The following is a 13261-nucleotide window of genomic DNA, read 5'->3' as shown; positions in this document are numbered from 1 at the left end:
CTGAGAAGCGCATGGATGCGCCCGCCCTGCTGCCTGCAGGGCAGGCAAGGATGAAGCCGGCGGCTCGGCCTCGCCGGCTGCCGGGAAAACACCTGCCCCACTCCAATGGGGCGGGCGAGAGGGGAAGCCCGCGGTGCAGCCCAGCCGACCGTGGGCAGTTGGTGCGCCTGTCCTGCTGCCTGCAGGGTGGACAAGGATGGGGCCAGCGGCTCGGCTCGTGGAGCCACAGTGCAAGGGCAGAAGAGCCGCATGCGGCTCTAGAGCCGCAGGTTCCCTACCCCTGGCCCAGACTAGTCAAATCTCATCAGATCTCAGAAACTAAGCAGGGTTAACCTGGTTAGTACTTGGATGGGAGACCACCAAAAAAGTCTAAGGGGCAGGCAATGGCAAAAACTCTGTTCATCCATCACCTTGAAAATACAACAGAGTCATCATAAGTTGGCTGCAACTTGGTCACACTTTCCACTACTAGGGGAATTTGGCTGGCAGTTTCTGAGACCATTTGGAACATGAGACTAGTTATTCTGGTTACAATGGCATTCCAATGATGGAACCAATTGGGCATGCCTGGTGGTAGGGCTGACATTAGTCAGTTGCCTGGTCTCTTTTGGCATGGGAATGTCCACATTTGCCAGTGCAAAAAAAAAACAACTGGTGAAAACATTGGCACAGCTCATAGAGCTGCACACAGCAGTTCAATGGGGGATGGACAGCATCATGTAAGGTTGCTGGCCACAGTGCAGCAAGCCATTTAGGAGGTGCAGCTACTCCTCCTCTGGATTGTGCTGCCCAACATATAATTTTTTAAAAATATTTATTTTCCACCTTTTCATAATGCCCAAGGTGGCTTATAAAATTCAAACTTACAGACTTAGAAACATTTCCTTCAAATTTCTTTCCTTCTGTTTTTGTTCAACTCCTAGCTCCTGGGAGTATTAAAGAAAACACTATTAAATAAACAAACAAATCATTCACATGAACAGCTTGAAAACCAGAATCATAAAGATATTCAGCATGCTAGCTGGTAGCCTTGAGGGGATATTGTTCAAAGAGTAATCCATTTATTTATCCACATTTCAGAATTTTAGCAATGTTTTCATTCAAGCAATACCTCTGTAAGTGCTGAAGTTTTGATTTTGCTGCTCATCTCTATTGTGTAAGAAACTCATGAACAAGTTCACTATCAGAAAACATGGGTCCAGTTTAGATACATACGAGTCAGCCTGAAGTCTGCTCCTCTGAGGATAAAGGCTCAGTAGAACTGAGCACTGTGCCATTGGATCACCCACCTGAGCAGCTGGAATGGATTCTGAGCCAGCAAAAGAGACATTTTGGGATGAGGTTAATTTTTCCCTAAGAGCTAAGAGCCTGGCAGATTCTGGGGAATTTCTGAGTGTGTAAGCACTGGCTGCACATTTTTGAAGATAGAGGTGCCAGACTTTCAAGGTGGCTCCAAGAGGCCTCCTGTAATAGCATCCAAGCTTGGTGAGCTTTGCTTCGGGGAGTGTGTGTGGGGGGTGCGGGTTGAGAGAGTTCTGAGAGAACTCAGCCAGCAGCCAGCCAGCAGGAGCAAGGAAAGAAAATAAGCCTTTTGGGGCCCCATAAAATTGAACCCCCAGAAATTGACCACGCCTGGATGCTATTAGCAGGAGGGTCTCAGAAATTCTCCATTGGAGCCAAGGCACTGCAGAACAGATAATCTTGGGCAAATGTTTTGGGGTGCCTGTCAGGGGTGTATTTTTAAAGATAGTGACACCATAATTTCAGGGCACTACTCAGAGACTGTTATTATGATACCACCCAAGTTTGGTGAAGTTGGGTTCAGGGGGGCCAAAGTTATGGACCCTTAAATGGGTAGCCCCCATCTCCTGTTAGCTCCCATTGGAAACAATGGGGGGTGTAGGCACCGCCTTTGGGGGTCCATAACTTTGGTCCCCCTGAACCAAACTTCACCAAACTTGGGTGCTATCATCAGGACAGTCTTCTAATGATTTCTTGAAATGTTGGTACCACTTGCTTAAAAAATGCGCCCCATGCAGGCTGAAACATGAACAAACACCAAAAATACCCCCCAAAAGCCCAAATATCTTGCATTCGGTTTCATTCATATTCGGGCAGGACATATTTGGCCAATTTTTGTCTGAATATGCCCAAATTTGCCCAAATTCAGGCCAAATCTGGTATTTGTTTCTTGTATTTTATATTTGTTGTTTAATTATGCCAATAAAGGCTAATGTATGTATGTATTTGTTTCATCCAAATCTCCAAGCCTAGTAGAAACCTTAATCAAAGACAATTGTTAGGCAGTTAGAGGAACAAAGCCTGTAAGGGAAAATCAGTATGGCTTCTGCAAAGAAAAATATGGCCTCACCAACCCAATGGAATTATTTGAGAAAGTGAACAAGCATCAGGCAACTTTGACCTAGTAAACATTAAATGCTTGGACTTCCAGAAGGTTTTTGACAAAGTACCTCACCAAAAATGTAGCCTGAGGGATGAATAAAAATGATTTTGATTAATATGATTTTAGGTAGACATATAATGTCAGTAGGATTTAGGTTTTATTTTGATTATCTGTAAAAGTTCTCCTTCCTTCTGTAAAATGTACTATTCTCTGAATGCATTGTCTGAATTGCAAGGTGTCTTGAACATCAGATAAAATTATATCCAGGGTAGACACAGGGAAACAGGATGCAGATAGTTAATGTCGAACAAACCTCTTTGCATTTTGACATAGCCTTCCAAATGACTACCACACACACCCAGGAAAGCCAGCAAGTGATGGTAGAAATTGTGTTAAAGAATGTCTTCCTAGGAAAATCACAAAGGAATAGTCTAAACCACCTAAGCCATACTAAAGTCTCTCCAGGTAGTTTCGAGTTGGTAGTTTCGAAATACCCCATTGATAGTCAGGCACAGGGTGGAATGTCAAGGTGAATATGTGTAAGAGCCAGTGGGCAACATATGCGCTATAATGAAGATGGCTATATAGAGGCATTTCTTGACCAAAGATAAGACCCAGATATCTTGGAGGAAGAATCTTAATTGATCTTGATGACCCTTCATGGCCCTTGAGGGATATGTGTTTTATTACTGTATAATTCAATCTCTGATGTAAAATCCAAAAATACTACAAGAAGTCTGTATTTTTCTGAGTTCAGTGTGCCTTCCGGTGCCTTCTCTCCCTGCTGAACGAATCTTTGTTTGAGTGCAATAAATCTTTCTTTTATTATGATCTTGTATTGTGGCCTCAATTTCATTGCTGCCCAGGCTCTGGTAACAAAAACTTCTGAGTAAACCTAACAGGTGTGGGATAAGAGAATGGGTTCTCTTGTGGATTAAAAACTGGTTAAATGAGAGGAAGCTCAGAGTAGGAATAAATGGAGAGTTTTCACTATCAGACTTCTGGAAAAAATGGTGCTTTGAACAGATGAGAACTCTCTGCTACACATTACTGAGAGGAGTGATTCCTAGACAACTGCTAGCATAAGGGCAGACAAGGTCTAGTCCTAGCCTCTCCAAAAACTTCTGGAGACCTTTAATTCAACAGGTGAACTCGCTTAGTTCTTTTTTTTTACCCACTAGCCATGATACAACCCAGGATCAGTAATGTGTATTAGCCATTTGGCTTTTAAAAGATCCATTTCCATTTCTTTCCATTTCTTCACACCTGTTCTCTAGATTTTTCACTTTCACTTTTTCTGGGTGTTCTCTTGGGGGGGGGGGTCTGTATTTTTTTTTACTATTTTATTTGCTGTTGTTTTCTTTTCTACTTTCTGTTGTTATGTTTGGTAAAAATAATAAACAATGTTAAAAAGAGTATTCTCACAATCATGGGAATTAAACAATGGAGTCCCCACAAGGATTGGTGCTAGGGTCCCGATTAATTTGTTTATAAATGATCTGGAACTAGGGTTGAGTAGTGAAGTGGTCATGTTTGCAGATGACACAAGATTGTTCAGAATCATGAAAACTAAAGATATCAGCAAGAGCCCCAGGAGGATCTCCACAAATTGGGTCAAGGTCTAGTTGGCTACTGTGTAAGACAGGATGCTGGGCTAGATGGACTAGTAGTCTTATGCAGCAGGAATCATATGTTCTTATGAAATCCATGGTCTCCCTTAAGCTGATCCTATGGCTATTATCAGGGGTGCTCAAGGAGGCTGTAATCTAAGCAATTGGCCCTAGGTTATGGGGACAACTGAAGCATAGATTAGAATGTTACCGCACTGCCTGGGTAACTTTTACTCTCCCAGATCCGCCAGCTCTCAGCAGCGCAGAGGAACAGACACAGGACCCAACACAGCGAGAATAATAAAAATGAGTTTATTGAGATGCTGACCTACGTGCCAGCACCTCCACACCACAGCAACTGCAGCTGCCTAGCAGCTTTACAACAACTTTTATACACTTTCTCCTGCCCAGGAGTCTGGGGGAATACAGGACAGCCTACAACCATTTATTTACAGATACACAGGAACCAATTAGAGTCCGGAGGGCAGTCCCTTCTTGAATTTCGCGGCAGAAGCAGGGTGAGGTGATGATGTAGGCACAGACGGGAAAAACACAAAAGAGTCCCTTGGGTGCTTGGGGTCAGGAAACGAAACCTAACAACGACAGCACCCTTATCTGCCTGCTGGTGGGATTAGGCAGATGAGGTCCCGGGGTCCCTTTTGTCAAACGTCCATTCATAGTTTTAGCAAATGAAAGGGTCCTGCCCAGGTGGAGCAGGAATGGATTCCTGCCTTGAGCAAAGGAGGTTCCATGCAGATACAAACATAAACGTAACTGCAATTCCTACTTTCTATCTAATACAACTTATTCCTATCTAACTCAGGCCGTTTCCACACGGCCCAAATACGACTCCTAATTTGCTGCACTGGTTTCAAGCGACAGATTGCAGCGCCATTCGCTGGAAACCGCGAAAGCAGCGCTCACCTGGCTTTCCCTCCACCTCCCCAGAGCAGTGTCAGGTCAGCTTCCCCAAAAATCTCCCTCCTAGAGGGAGGTTTTAGCCGAAACAGCGGCAGTTCCCCGCCAAGGCATGGTGCGTAATGGCACCGCTTTCGGGAACACACTGTTTTCTCTGTAGCCTCCTCACCTCGTCATTCCTGCGTCGCCTTCTTACCGGGATTGTGCTGAGACCCTCTCTCACTGTCCCTCCCAGCCCCCTGAGAGGCTGGAGAGGGCAATGTGGGCGGGTCTTAGTTGTCCAGCAGGGCGAGACAGGTCGACGAGGTGAGTGTGGGGGGGATGGGGAAGAGGCGGCTCCATGTGGAGCTGCCTCTCCCGCGCCAGCCTCTGCGGGGGCCGCTCGCACGCTCCCGTGCGAACGGCCCTCACCCCTCCACCGGCAGGATTCCTGCCAGTGCAGGGGCACCCTTTCTGCAGTGCAGAAAGGGCATCAGAAAGAAATAAAACATAATTTCACCTTTATTAGAACGTCAGATCAGAAATGGAATAATTCATTTCTGACTCCGCTATCAAGAAGAAGAGTGCGGATTTATGCCCTACTTTTCTCAGCCATAAGGAGTCTAAAGTTCTTTTCCTTCCTCTTTCCATAGCAGACACCTTGTTATAGTCCAAGGTCACCTAGCAGGCTTCATGTGTAGCAATAGGGAAACAAACCCAGTTCTCCAGATTAGAGTCCACCTTTCTTAACCACCAGCTTTTAAGGACTTGCCTCTGGTCTTCTGCTCCTTAAAGCAGCATGGAGGATTCAGAGACCATTTATAAATAGGTGTACTCAGAATCTACTCCCATCTCTTCAGTGAGGTTTACTCACAGGAAAGTGTTCTTTGGAATGCACTATCAAAGGAGCAATTATAAATGCAATGGGACCTAATTGACTTATGGTACTTGTATGAACAATATCCTGGCCTGTGATGAGATAGTAACTTTGGATGTCCAAGGAAATTATACTGGGTACTAATCCAGTTGCAATTTATAGTACTTTTTACAATAAAACACGTCCCAATTTAAGACCATCAGACTAAGAAACACAAGATGGAGAAACAGCCAAACCCTCATAAATGACTGACTTTTTACAGTCAAAGGAGATGGCATTGTATGACACACTTACCATTCCACTTATTTTCTACTGCAATATTTTTACTAAAATATATTGTAATGATTAAATATTTAGATAAGAAATGCAATTTAGTGAATTATAATTTAAAATAATGCATTTTCTTGGTTTAGGGGAGAAAGAACACACCATATTTTCCTGATTAAATGGTCCAACCATCATCTAGCGGTTACAGATTGAAAGAAATGCCCCTTTTCTAGCGTTGCTTTCAACGCTTTTCTAGTGTTGATTTCAATAAGAGTTCCAGTCAAAGAAGCAGCTAAAGTAAAGTTGGAAGGAAACAGGCAGTTCCCTTTCTGAAGTGAAGTGAAATCTTCCCTTAACAAAAACACTGATGCCTATTCTTACTCTTTATTCCTTATTTGTGTAAAATAAGTTATCTGAACTCTGATTCCATAACTGTTACATTTACATACAACCCTTTGGGAGAGACCTTTTTAAAAGCTTTTGAAAAGTGTAATATCTAAAAAGTTACCTCATTCATGTGCTTTGGCCTCACTCAAAGAATTCTAAAGATTGATGAGGTAAAGCTTCCCTTCAGCAATGCCATGCTGATTCTTCCGCAGCATGATCTGGTCTTCTCTTTGCCTAATCATTCCAGTCTGAATAATGCTTTCCACCAAGTTAACCAAAACAGAGATTCGCAGACAAATCTGTAAGGTTTAGCATCCCCCGTAGCTTTTTTAAAAAAGAAATTTGCTCCTTCCTGATCTCCCATCATGTGATTTTCACAGTGTTTCCTAGTTAAAAAGCCCGACAATTTTACATCTCTTTATTTGAGCTTTTCAACATATGTCAGGTGAAGGCCATCTGGTCCCAACTGTACGTTACTACTTAAGTTGTCAGTTAATTTTAATATTTCATTCTTTTCCACCTCTCTTTCTTATAGTCCTTATCGATGCACAAAAATAATATTTTGCACCTTCAATATTCTTTGCAGTATAAAAAAGAAACCATTTAGCTTCTGTTCATCAATATGCACACTGATCTTTATCCTGTATTGGTGTTACAGTTGAAGGTTTCCTTAGAGTAAGCTGCCAGAAGATTTTCTAGGTGAAGCTGTGAGAAGCACAAGAATACAGACAGTTCTTGTGGACTGTCCCACTGGTTGGTTTTGTCATCATCCAAGACAGCCATACTAGTGTAGTCAGGGGCAGAAAAAAGGGGAATGGCACCTGGGGCACCGTGCCCCTACCCCACCCCCACCATGCCCCAGAATGCCTCCGTCACCGCCATGCATTGGCACGCACTGGGGCATCCCACCCCCTGCCCTGTTGGCGCTATGCCACTGGTGTAATGGTTAAGAGCAGTGGACTCTAATCAGGAGAACCAGTTTGATTCTCCATTCCTTCACTTGAGTGGCACACTCTTATCTGGTGAACAAGGTTTGTTTCCTCACTGCTACACAAGAAGCCTGCTTGATGACCTTAGGCTAGTCACAGTTCATTCAGAACTCTCCACAAGGTGTCTGTTGTGGAGAGAGGAGGAAAGGAGTTTGTAAGTTGCTTTGACATTCTTTACAGGAGAGAAAGAGGGAGTATAAATCCAAACTGGTTAATTGCTGGGATGGGTCAGATAGAGTAAGTAATGATCTGCTTGGAAAGCTGATTAAATCACAGTGGGGATTAGCTAGCCCCATTGCCCAGACAGGCATACTTTAGGGCAAGGGGAAAAGTTCAGAGGCCAACAGCCTTCCTGCCCACGCTTAACACAAAAAATAGATCCCAAAAACCTCTGACAGGCTCCATTTTGTAGGGGTCAGTGTCTGGTTCTGATGCCAGCCTTTGGCCGCCATGCCTTTATGGCACCTCTTAGTGAGAATCATAGAAAAAAATCCATCTTTGAATAAGACAGCCAGCATTTATTTAAAAATTTAAAGAAGGGAGGGGTCCGACTGCAAACAGTTCTAAATAAATTCTTTTGTCACCCCTCCCCTATTATCCTTGTAATATGAGATATATACAGATAATTCTTGATACTTCAATTACTCTATACAATAATGTGGAAATTGGGTGACTTCACTCATTTACAAAGCATTGTGTTTGAACTGAGATGCCTCAAGTGTTTGATCATTCATCCACCCACAAAGTGATTAACATGCCTGGCTGAAGTGGCCCTGTGCCTGAAGGCTTAAATTGCTACTGTAAAGGAAGTTGGGGTGGGACTATGGAACAGTGATAGACCATCTTTGTAAGTGGAAGGTCCCAGATTCAGCCCCTGGCATCTCCAGATAAAAGGATTTTGGGTAGTTGGGTGGTGATGTGAATGTCCTCTGCCTGAGGTGCTGGACAGTAGCTTCCAGCCAAAGCAGACAACACCCACACCAACCTTAATAGACCAAAGGTCTGGACTCAGGAGAAGATAGTTTTATGTGTTCAAACTGATCAGAGTTTATTCATATTTTCTCTTGAAATGATTTCTTTTCCCACTCAAATCCATTGCTGCATACACAATATTGTGCTCTGATATTCACATCATTCAGGTTTGAAAGGGGGGGGGGGGTGCTAACTAAGCAGCATAGCTCTCTCCCCCTACCCCTTGCAAAAAAATCCCTGCCTTTCCCCTTCTACATAAACTATGCTTTTGCCTATGAATCAGGCTATTCAACAAAAGTACTGGAAAGGGGCATTTTAAAATGGCTCACCCTTGAGATTATTTGGATGGATGCCTCTCAACTCAACAGTGGTAAAATCAGCTTAAATCTCGGTATTTTGGATTAACAGTTGTTTAAGAGTATTTGTCTCTGTCAAGCTCTGCAAACGGTTAGCCCTCCAGAGGAAATAATGAGACTTGTTGCATTTAATATTTAAAATGTGATTTAAATGTAAATAATTTACATTGTACCACACTTAATTTGCATCATTGAAAGCACGCACCGAGGCCTCTATTAAATCCCAACAGACAGAAAGCTACAGGCATGGCAGTGCCTTGCTCCTACTGCAATCCAAGGATAGCATGTGTTCCTTCTTTACTAACATTAATTTATGATTGTTTTATTGTTCAACAATATTTACGTTCTTAGACTAGGCTTCACACATTGCAGAAAGCTGGCAGCTTCCATGATAACATCTGTTTACAAGGTTTCTGATGACAAAATATCAGTCTATTAACAAATACAAAAGATAGAAGAGACTCAAGGAGACTCAAAGGGGCTTACAAACTCCTTTCCCTTCCCCCCTCTCAACAAACACCCTCACAACAAACACCCTGTGAGGCAGGTGGGGCTGAGAGAGCTCCGAAGAACTGTGACTAGCCCAAGGTCACCCAACTGGCGTGTGTTGGAGTGTACAGGCTAAACTGAATTCCCCAGATAAGCCTCCACAGCTAAGGCAGCAGAGTGGGGAATCCAACTCTGTTCCTCCAGATTAGAGTACACCTGCTCTTAACCACTATGCCACTGCTGCTCCTATTATGATGCTACTTTCCATTGGCAAATAAATGGGCCTGTGACATTCGGTTCATTACAACACCACCACCAGGTTCGATGTTGTCAAATTCTTTTTTGACATATACACAACTGTATTTACCAAACTTTTCAGAGAAGTGACTAACAGGTGTCTTCTAAGTACCTCTTTATGAAGTTAATATTATTTTTTAAATTGTATCTATTGATCAGAATTTGATTCTCTAGGCCATGACATTATTCTGATGAACCCCTGAGTCTCCCCTTAGCGTGGACTGTATCACAGCATTCCAGGGTTTTACATTTAAGGCCAGTTTGTCCAGAATTGGAGAGGAAAAGCAGCATGATGTAGCCTGATCTTGTCAGATCTCAGAAGCTAAGCAGAGTCAGCACTTGGAGGGGAGACCTCCAAGGAAGACTGTAAAGGAAGGCACTGGCCAACCACCGCTGCTTAATCACTTGCTTTGAAAGCCCCTTGCAGGGGTTGTCATGGAATGCCTGCAATTGAGACTTGATGGCATTTTACATGCACACATATCCAGAATTTATATAATCTTCCCACAGTCTTCATTATAGTAGGACTGGATAAATGTTTTGACCGAATCAGACCAAGAGCAGAGGTTAAGTGGAATCCAGTCTAAGGAAAAGGTGTGGAACCTGCACCTTTCCTGATGATTCATTAGCCTCCTTTACACATTGTCCCATGCCATGAGGGGAACCTGTTGCTGGTTGCACTGGCATTAAATCAACCATGCTCACCTGTGCAGGAGAAGTCACTTATACACATTGTGGAATGATATGGGCAGGGTTGTCCGATGCCATGTGGAGCCAGAGAACAACTCTTCAAAACAGCAACCAACACCTGCACAGGGAAAATATGAGCTTTTAAAGATGGGGGTTAAGAAAATTTATAGGATTAATGTCAAAATTGATCAATAAAGTAGAATTCAAAATACAACAGCAACAATGCTGATGCAAGTTAAGAGCCAGAACTTATTGAAATCACACAAAACAAAATGTGAATTCAGAATAAAGTAATAAAAACACGAACAGAAACCTGGAAAGAGAACACTATAGGGTCAATTTCTGGAGATGATCAAAGGAAAATGGACAAAGATAATACCTGGTGATGGTTTATAACTAGAACATTAAACTGAAGGCTTGATTTCAACCACTCAAGAGCAAAGTATTAGAAGAAATTCAATTTAAGTCAGAATTAAAAAAGCAGCAACTGATTTGGAATGCAGATTGTTCAAAGAAGTAGAAGAAACAGCGGATCACATATTAAGTTCATATAAGGAGATTGTGCAAACATTATAATACAGTTGCTAAAATGATTCAGTGCCAACAGGAAAAAAACGATAGGATCACGCTGTTGAACAAGTAGCTGAAAATGAGCAGTCGAAATACTGTGAGACTTCCTAATAAACAGATATTGGCACATAATATAACCAGATATAACAGTGTTGGAAAAGGGGGGGGGGAGTGAATGATTGATGTAGCAATATCCGGTGACAGCAGGGTTGAAGGAAAAGAACGAGAAAAGATGACAAAATACCAAGATCTGAAGATCAAAGTTGAGAGATTATGGCACAACCCATCAGTTGCTGTTCCAGTGATTATTGGCACACTGGGTGCCATACCACAAAAAACCCCATTTGGTATGGCACCCAGCTACATGTTGATAAAATCTCCTTTTATCAAGTACATATTGCTTGGATCTACATATATACGACACTGGTATGTTATGGCATCCTAGGTTCTTAGGAAAAACCAGATGTGTATGAAGGCAAGCACTGACTGAAGATTTGTAGGCTGTGATTTCATGATATCTAATAATAACAAAGGGAAAAATAAAAAGTAAAAACAATTTAGTGCGGCCTGACTTGTGATCAAATGAATCATCCATTAAAAAAAAAACTCTCTGCATTTGTATTTTAAATTGCTGTTTTAGTTAATGCTGTTCATGATCTTATTTGCTGCTATACATTCTGAAATAGTTTAAATAATTTGATTAGAGCCATTTCCTGAAAAAACAAAACAATGTGTCTTGTTTTAATAAATTGTATTGGTTTGGTTTCACAGTTATGTCTCTTTCTATTGAATGTTTTATACAGCAAATGCCAAAAGGTGAGAGGTGATGCAGAACCTACTTAGATAAAAGAAATAACTGAACATCTGTGAATGGAATGGCAGGCTATCCCTCCAAGAAAGGAAAAAAGATCTCTGACATCGCATTTGGTGGATGGAAAGTGTACCCAATTCTCTAACATCAAAATGGAATTTCTGGTCCCAAGTTGGCACTGTATTTACAAACCAACACTCTGTTTATTACTTTGGCAAAATAAAGCAAAACTGTACCTGCAGCTAAGACAATTCTTCCAGGTGAGCTTTTGTTGTTGCACTTGAACATAACAAAGGCTCAGTTGCAACCCTCCATCCATTTCTTTTTCAATCAAAATCCACAAGGGAACATGTTGGCCAAGTCTCTCCCAGCTATAAAATGCCAAAACTAGTGGGAAATTCCTCTTTTTTTTTGGTGCCAGGAATTGAAGTAAAAGCATTTTAAAAATAGAAAGACTAGCAACCCATTGTATATCAAAACACAGCAAGAGCCCCTGTATCTCTTGCATATGAAAAGAAAAGAACTGTGCATAAAAGATGATACAATACCACCTGTTCTATGTCTGGCAAAATAAAAAATCTGGATGAGCCTTTTGGAAAAGGAATGTTCGCTGGGATGATATCCTGATTTCCATCAGCATCCAGACTGGAGCAAATCCAGGGTAGTAATCTGGTTGACTTGTTTTAGCCCAGCATATTGCTTATATTGCCAGGAGCCCACATTAAAGCATATGGGGAGAAATATCAATAGACAGATGCATGTAATCTATGCATGGGACAAAAATGCTGGCAGTGATATGCCAAGCACTCCACTGGGGCACATTTTGTTTATTTCAATAGGGCTTGGATGGGCAGTGCAATCTCAGGTTGGTCTGCCAACTGTAGAGTGTCCCACCAAGATAAACTTACTTGGCTTACTGATATTCACTTGGGTATACTAAGAGAAACAGATATATTGCTTTGTCCTATTGCCATCCTTTTGTAAATATCCACTAGCCTTTTTAATGTCTCTGACTCTTCCATCTGCCACTGGAAACATGGCCTAAATCAACATGCCTATCCTGCCTACCTTTGCTCCAGGACAGGTTTACATATCCAGACTGAGAATCTGTTGTCAACCATGAGAACAGGAGTTGGATATATCACTGTTATGTCTGAAATTCCTCTTCATACTTTCCAGGTAGTAACTCTCTTTGAGCTCAGTGGCACTTAGTTCTAAGTGAACAGGATTAGGATCAAGCTGTGTGCCTGAAATCCTATAACATATTTAGATGTGAGTATATCTCATTGGACGTAGTAGGATATACTTCTGGGTAAATATACATAGATTACACTGTTCGACACTTTGCAAGAAAAATATTTTTCCCAGGTAATTGTTCCACATGAGCACCTTAGTTTTAAATTGCCCCCCCCTCTCTCTCTTTCCCTCTGTGTGTGTGTGTGCGCCCGTGCGTGCGTGCGTGTGTGTGTTGAGGGTGATTTTTTGCTTGCTATGTAAACCATAAAAGAAAACTATTATTTTAAAAAACAAATCTAAGTTGGAGCCTGGGGCATGAAAAGGTTACCAAATTGGGACTGGCTTAATGGAACTGGGGGAAGAAGAAGGAAGAAGAGGAAGAGGAGGAGAAGAAGAAGTTGTTTTTATA

This window comes from Sphaerodactylus townsendi, linkage group LG08 (genome assembly GCF_021028975.2).
Source record: "Sphaerodactylus townsendi isolate TG3544 linkage group LG08, MPM_Stown_v2.3, whole genome shotgun sequence".
NCBI lineage: Eukaryota > Metazoa > Chordata > Lepidosauria > Squamata > Sphaerodactylidae > Sphaerodactylus > Sphaerodactylus townsendi.
This window is presented reverse-complemented; position numbering follows the sequence as displayed.